Source organism: Vigna umbellata, chromosome 11, assembly GCF_029865625.1.
Source record: "Vigna umbellata cultivar VRB3 chromosome 11, Vumbellata_1.0, whole genome shotgun sequence".
NCBI classification, from domain to species: domain Eukaryota; kingdom Viridiplantae; phylum Streptophyta; class Magnoliopsida; order Fabales; family Fabaceae; genus Vigna; species Vigna umbellata.
In genome coordinates this window covers 22,053,153-22,061,124 of record NC_142175.1, presented here as the reverse complement: position 1 = coordinate 22,061,124, position 7,972 = coordinate 22,053,153, and the positions used below count along the sequence as shown (strand labels likewise).

The window sequence follows — 7,972 nt, the reverse complement described above, 5'->3', positions numbered from 1 at the left end:
GTCCGCTGAGGGGCAAAATGGCCGCTGAGGGGAAGAAACGTCTCACGCATTTACCGCTGAGCGGTACTTTACCGCTGAGCGGCAGTTTTATGGGCTTGGACCTAATTTTCTGTAATTTACGAATAATATATAAGCTTTAGGGTTTCCTAGGGTTAGGTATCTTTGGCTGGAACGAAGCAAACACTCTCTCTTCCACCCCTTTGAAGGAGGATCTTGGATGCTCAGGCTTCCTCTTCACCTTTCTAGGGTTTTATCTTTCATTCTTTCATTGTTATTCATCTAGGTTCACCATGAATATGGTGAACTAAACTCTGTATGTTTGTTGGGGAATCAATGTAATCTTTTGAAGCTCTCATATATGGAATTTGTTTTTACATCTTTTATTTAAGACTATGCTTTCTTTCATCATTAGTTAGGGTTTTTCCTCTTTGCTTAATGCTTGCGTTGTTTAACTCATTCGATGCATGATTATTGGTTTTGTCGATACGGGCACGTACGGGGAAGTCTAGATCCGGGGAATTTCTCCCAATATTATATTGGTTGTCGTTAAGCTCCTGCACTTATGAACTAATTATTGGGAATGCTAGGAATTGTATGAACTCGTAATTAGGGAGAAGCCTTCTTGAAAGGTACTTTAGAGAGTGGCATTAACAATGATGATTTGAATGTTGAATTCCTAAAATATATGAGAGTGGATAAGATGAAATTGACCCCCAACAACATATTCATACATATATTTCATTGAAAGTGTTATCTTTTGCTTTTGCCATTGATCAAAACTTCATGCATACATATTTAATTTTCGTCTTTTGCATATAAAAAATCCAAATATTTCGTCTTTAAGTCTTAGCTAATCAATAAACCACACAACTAAACTAGGCCGTGAGTCCTTTGGGAAGAACGATACTTGGTCTTACCAAGTTTATTACTTGAACGATTCGGTCATACTTGCCGATTGAAAAACAAGTTTGTGACATCATATTTTGGTGTTCATAAATTTGTCCATCAGGTTACTCTCAGCACTTCCCACATTTCTTGAGCAGTCTTACAAAGAGAGATCCTGTAAAACTCGTCAATAGTTAAAGTAGATGAAACAATATTACGAGCTTTTACATTGTTTTGAAATCTCTTCTTATCTTCAACAGTCCACTAAACAGGGGGCTTTGGTTCTTGAATATTGTTAGTAGGAACAAAAGGGCCAAATGCAATAGTTTCCCAAATATCAACATCAATAGACTCAATAAATATTTGCATTATAACCTTCCAGAATACATAATTTTCACTTGTGAATAGGGGTGGTCTATTGATAGAAGCACCCTCTGCAAAAGTTTGATATGATCCTACCATTTTAATAACTATCAAATCAAGATCTGATGCCAATTGTCAGAGCGGCTGCAGCGGAATGGTTAGCGTGAAATAACAAACCAAGAGGGGGGGGGGGGTGAATTGGTTTTTAATAATAATGTTTGCCTTTTAAAATTTCTTCTCAATTTAACTTATTAAGCAAATAATAACGATAAATAAAATGAGTAAGGTTGAGAGAAATTTGCGCAGATGATTTTATCCTGGTTTAGATCTTACCAATCCTACATCTAGTCGCTTATCTTAAATCAAGATAAACAGTATACTACTCACAAAACAATTACAAATTACAATCACAAAGAAACAATTTGTAAAAGTTTAGAAACCACCTCTCTTGATACCACAAGAGATGAACCTGCACCTCCTTTGATTCTTCACAAAGGATAAAACACCTCCTTCGAATACTTCAAGAAGGATGACTTTCTCTTCTGAACACTTCCTTAGATGCACCAAGGATGAACCAGTTATTCCTCTGTCACCGCAGTAGCACTTCACCAGTTCCACAGACAAGAGTTTCTTTAGCTGAACCAGATCACACAATTCTCAATGATTTCTGAGTTCTAGAGCACAAGGGAAGAGTTATTTTTGAAGAAAAATGAGAGCCTATTTATAGACTCAGGCAAATACTCTCCCGTTCTTCGTTTCCAGCCATTTAACGCTTTTAATCGATTAATATTCTTGTTTATCGATTAAAATATGTACAACGACTAGTTTTAACAGCTAGAAAACTCCAATAGTCACCTTTAATCGATTTTTAATCCACATTTTAATCGATTAAAGCAAGTTTTAATCGATTATTGCAAAGGCAGTCAGAGTTTTTCAGCTCCTATCTGGATTAATCGAATATCACTAGGTTTAATCGATTAATACGGTACGTTTTTTACTCTAAACATCAAATTTGAAATGTGAAAGTACATGGAATCAAACACTACTAAGAACCTAAGTCCTAAACACTTAATTACAATTATTACAAAAGCTTTCTATAACAATACAAGTCTTCAAAGGATCTTCTTGAAACTTGATATATCTTGACTTGTTTTGGACATCATCAAAACTTTATCTTCATCATTTTGCTAACAGTAAGCACATCAAACAACATGAAATTGGGTTCTGCTTCTTTCATTCTTCATTGTTGGTGTACACAAACTTTCCACAAAGTACTAAAAAACAAAACTATCCTAGTTGTAGTTACCCACACACTCCAACTCCTATATACGGTTAAAAACAATTGGAAAAACTATTCCAGTTCGATTGGGAAGCAAAAACTCTGATATCCCTACCAATATAAACAAGCTGCAAAAATGTTCCATAGGAAAATTTTCATGTTCCTCCAACAAGAATTCATATACCATCTTAATATCTACTTTTCCGTCAGGAAAGTAGTTCCTACACACACTATGAACACCAACTTTATTTAAATCTATTACTTGTCCAACCAGAGGCAACCCTAACGCTAAACAGATGTCGAATTCATTAAATTCAACAATTTTGTCCCCATAAATAAAAACCCACCCATGTTATCAACCCATCTACCACATAACTCAGATAGCAAATTTCTACCTATCTTAATAGACTCTGGCAACCATAATAACCAACCAAAGACAATGTTCTCAATATAACGCGTCTCTTCACCAGTCAGCCTTTGGTTCAAACCACCTATGAACTTTGTCTTACAGGAGTGTCTAAAAACTAACTACATACAAAAATATGGTTTCTATTTAAATACAAAAAAAACCCAAAGTTTTTTTAAATATTAATATAACCCCACATACTTTCTTCACCCATGATAAACTCCACTATGATTACTAACTTCCTCCATTGCAAAAATACCTACAATATACCAAATAAGGTCTCCAAAATCAGAATAAAACAACAAAGGAAAATTTAAAACAAGTGAAAATAACCGAATAACAACAACAAAGGAAAACCAAAACGAAGCACGAAAACTTACAAACAATGTTTTTTCGTCTTCAATGGCATTTTTCGCCTTCAACGGTGCTTCCAAACGGCGTAAAGCTAGAAAACCTACGTCAATGGTGCTTTCGCTCTTTAACGGTGCTTCGGAACGACGATAGGTGCAGCTCCAATGGCGACAAATATAGGTTCGATCAATGATAGCGGATGCAGGTTCGTTGAACGACAACGACAATTTCTTGTCTCGGTGAACGACGTCCCAATAAGCTCTCTCTCGCACACGAGAAATCAAATTTTTGAATCCTAAAAAGTGAAACTCGCATAGAGAAAAACCCCTAAATCCCCAAATTCATTTATTTCCACGTCATTTTTTTTAACTTGTCCAGATAGACAAATCACATGCCGATACGTGTGAGAGTTAAAAGCTTGTCAAAATTTGGAGTTAGAATATCGTTATCTTTTTTGAAATAACAATTTTAAAAAAATAAATTTTAAACCTAATTTAATTTCTAAGATGAGTTTTATATTTACTTATATATTTTATATATTGTAACTTAGCTTTAATTTAATGTAGGACTTCCAATAAAATGCAAAATCAATATTGATGACTTTAGTAAAAAAAGTATCAGTCTACTTTTTTTGTTGAAAATTTTAAAGCTCCATTAACTTAAAAAAGAAGTAAAAGCAAAGTTGAGAAAAATATGAGTTTAGTAATAATTTTTTGTTTTGTATAAATCGTATTCACACTTTTTTTTAGTCAAAGTGGTATTTAAAGACAACTGATAAGCTTCTGTACTCCTTAAAAGAATGATATAACAGAATACAAAAATTGGACAATCATAATTATGGTTTAGAGCATATTATTTGGACAAAAAATTCTAAAAATAATTGAACATACTTTTCGTCCTGATGTTGTAAACGAGATAGTTCTTCTTAATCGGAGACCGACACAAAATCTTAGAAGAGGCTTGGAGTGGATACAAAAGTAAAAAAAAATGTATTTTTCCGGATTTACTCTGATAATATTTTACACTGTTAACACTTTAACAACTTCAGCAGTGTCTCTCAAATGCCTAAATTAATGGCATCAATCAATTGCTTGAAGTTATATGTGATTATCAAAAATAAAAAGGGACACTGACTTCTTCACCTTAGCTTCCAGGACCTGCTAGCTGCTAACTTCTAAGAGTAATGGTGAGAAAAACTCTAATTTAGATGTAAAATAAATTTAGTCAAGCAAGAGGGCAGTACCAGGTCAGTTACATGAAAAGAAAACTTGCAGAGCTTCTGCTGAAAGTTTATATGATTCATCCAAACTATCTGAAGTTAATGAAGAAGCATGTGGGGAGAGGACCACATTATCCAAAGCAAAGAGATCAGTGGGAACAATAGGCTCATTCTCAAACACATCCAAGCCAGCACCCCCTATCTCCCCTTCCATCAAACACTGCACCATTTCCTTTTCATCAATCAGACCTCCACGCCCAACATTCACAATAAATCCATCTTTCCCCAACGCCAACATCACTTCCCTATTCACTATGTGCCTTGTTTCTTCATTTAATGGGCAACAAAGCACAAGGACATCACTATCACCAGCAAGCTCAACTACATTAGAATAAAAGGGGTATGAAATAAATGGCTTCTCGTTTCTTGAATTGTACATCATTATGCAACCGAAGGCTTCAAGCCTTTCGGCAACTGCTGTGCCAATTTTTCCCAATCCAACAATCCCTACTCGCTTTCCTTTTAGCTGAAACACAAAGCTTAGTTACCATTCATACTGCAAAATTTATGTTTAATTTGTCTATTCTAATGAGTACTAAAAGAAAACTTTTTTACATGAAGTGGACTTTAAATCTAATTCAATCCTATACAAAGCAAGATTAATAATCTTACTTAATAAATCTGCTTTATCAATAGTGATGTAAAACTTCGAATCAAACTTGCACATGATTATAGTTGATATTGTTAAAAAAGACATGTTTTGACTGGATTTTAGCAATCACAACTGTGTAGGTTTTACTCCTTATGTAATGATCTCCATTCAGGATTTGGTACTTTCCGATAGATATTTACTAATAGTAGAGGGTTATAGAAAAACAGTGTTATATTTGGCAGTACTCCACTCATTGAAAATCATCATTCAAGTAGAAAAATAGGAGATCGGAACCAAAAAAAGTACCTTGGAAAAGCACATGCATAGATAGAAGAAGTAGAAGAATGAGTAGCAGTACCTTGGAACCAAAAAAAACATTCAACGGCATAGAAGGACCCCGTTTCCGAACATGTCGATCAGCGGCAGAAATTTTGCACAGTACATCAAGCAACAACCCCACAGCCATATCAGCAACATCCCCTGCATGATCTCCAGCAGCACAGGCAACCTGAATACTATGACGGCTGCATTCAACCAAGTCTATGTGATCGGTTCCAGCGCTGGTGGTCACAATGATGCGGAGTGATGGAAGGAACCGGATGACATCTGCTGAGACCTTCTGTGCAGGGTTGCACAATATGGCTTGAATTGATGACGGGTCAACCTTTTGCTCAGTGAGGAATTGGTGGAGAGGAACTTGTGAGGAGAAAGCTTTGAGGAAACGGTAGTTGTGAGAGTTTTGTGCTTCAAAAGTTGGGAAGATTATTGGAGGACCAAACACTAGGAGTGGTTGAAGCTCCTATTATCTTTGAGGTTGTGCTTGTCTTCCATTGCCATTGATGGTTGAGATCCTGGAAATTGGTACTGTCAAACTATAGAAATATTTATTCTTATTTTCAATCTTATTCTAAAATCCAAAACACTGCAAACTATCAAGGACAGAACTAAAAGAGGAATGGTACTATTGCATTCTATATTCAGTGCACATTCAGCCACAATAACCACAAAACAGAAGAATAGGAGTGCCCTTTATTTCGATCACCAAGGACAGTTTGGGTATACTCACAATGCCCTATTTTTCATAACGTTTTCCATTTTCTGTTTTCAAACTTGAACACACCATGTAGATATGTAATACTCATTCACATTCCATTAAGGGTTGGCAGAAAGTGGAATAAAATTCAAAACCTTGAGGAAACATGTACTAGAGATGAAAATTGGAAAAACTGTATCAAACGATGCAGAAGTTCTGAGCTGGAAAATTTGTCAAACAGTTCATCCGCAAAGAACAAGTAAATGTTGATGAATGTAACGTGCTTATACACAAAAGCTGCATCTAAACCAAAACCGAATTAATTGCTTACCAGAAGACATAAGCTGAGAAAGCTTGCTAGAGAAGTAGAGCGGTTGAGTTTTGGCTTTGGTACCACAACTCCACCATGCGCAGTGGGGAATCTTGGGGATGAAAATTTAATTCGATTTATATATTAAGTACCAATAATTCACAACAACCGAAAATACAAAAATAATTTTTTTTTAGAAAATGTCAGAATTGCTTTTTAATAAGCTTTTATTTCTTAATTGGTATCGACTTAAATAATTCTAATATTTTAGCATTTAGGTAGTTGTCTCCTAGTGTCTCTCATGTCACATGGAACATGAGCCACATTGACATTATGCTTGATAAATTTTTTAATAATCCGGCCAATTATCAATTTGCCTTTGTAACCCTTCCTCATTTATTAATTATTGATAATTTATTATTTTTTAAATTTTGTGTTAATTAATTAATTTAGTTTTTATTGATAAAATAATTTTAATTATAGAAAAACATTTATACCAAATTCATCTTTTTATAAATAATATTGTTTCACCATTAATTATTGATATTTTATTACTCTTATAATATGTGTGCTAATTGATTAATTAATTCATTCATTTTAAATTTTATTAACAAAAATATTTTTAATTATAGAAAAACATTTATCTCAAATTTTATTTCTATTATAGTATATGATTTTTTTTCACCATTAATTATTGATATTTTCTTACTTTTTTATTTTTGGGTTAATTAATTAATTTATTTATTTACATTTTATTGATAAAAATAATTTTAATTATAGAAAAACATTTTTATTCAAACTTTTTTGTTTTATAGTATAATATTTTTTTCTAATTAATTATTAACATTTTCTTATTCTTTTAATTTTTGGGTTAATTAATTAATTCATTCATTTAAGTTTTATTGATAAAAATAATTTTAGTTAAAAAAATTTATCCAAATTTTATTTCTATTATAGTAAAAAAAATTCACCATTAATTATTACTCTTTTAATTTTGTGTTAATTAATTAATTAACTAATTTAAATTTTATTGTTAAAACTAATTTTAATTGTAAGTAAACATTTATCCCAAGTTTCTTTTTCTTTTATAGTATAAGATTATTTTTCATAATTAATTATTGATGTTTTCTTACTCTTTTAATTTTTTGGTTAATTAATTCATTTAAATTTTAATGATAAAAATAATTTTAATTATACAAGAACATTTATCTCAAATTTATTTTTTATGGTATAATATTTTCTCACCATTAATTATTGATATTTTACTACTCTTTCAATTTTTATGCTAATTAATTAATGGCTTAAATGCTTACTTGGTCCTATTTTTAGTGGTAATTTTCAGTTTAGTACCCGATTTTAAAAGTGTAGACATTGGGTCCCTATGTTATAAAAATTGTTTAACTTCAGTCCTATCCGTTTAACGGTGCTAAAATTGATAACGTTGAAGTGACTGTGGATGTGACCTGTGCAAGAA

General features: G+C 32.7%; 1 pseudogene across 1 annotated transcript; it reads right to left on the bottom strand.

Moving 5' to 3' along the window:
• Positions 1–4,262: 4,262 nt before the first annotated feature.
• LOC148191187 (glyoxylate/hydroxypyruvate reductase HPR3-like) lies at positions 4,263–6,608 on the bottom strand (annotated as a pseudogene). The gene is made up of 3 exons (XR_015782787.1): positions 6,520–6,608; positions 5,514–6,006; positions 4,263–5,029 (listed from the first exon to the last, which is right to left on the bottom strand). The product of XR_015782787.1 is annotated as a glyoxylate/hydroxypyruvate reductase HPR3-like (transcript).
• Between the last annotated feature and the right edge of the window lie 1,364 nt (positions 6,609–7,972).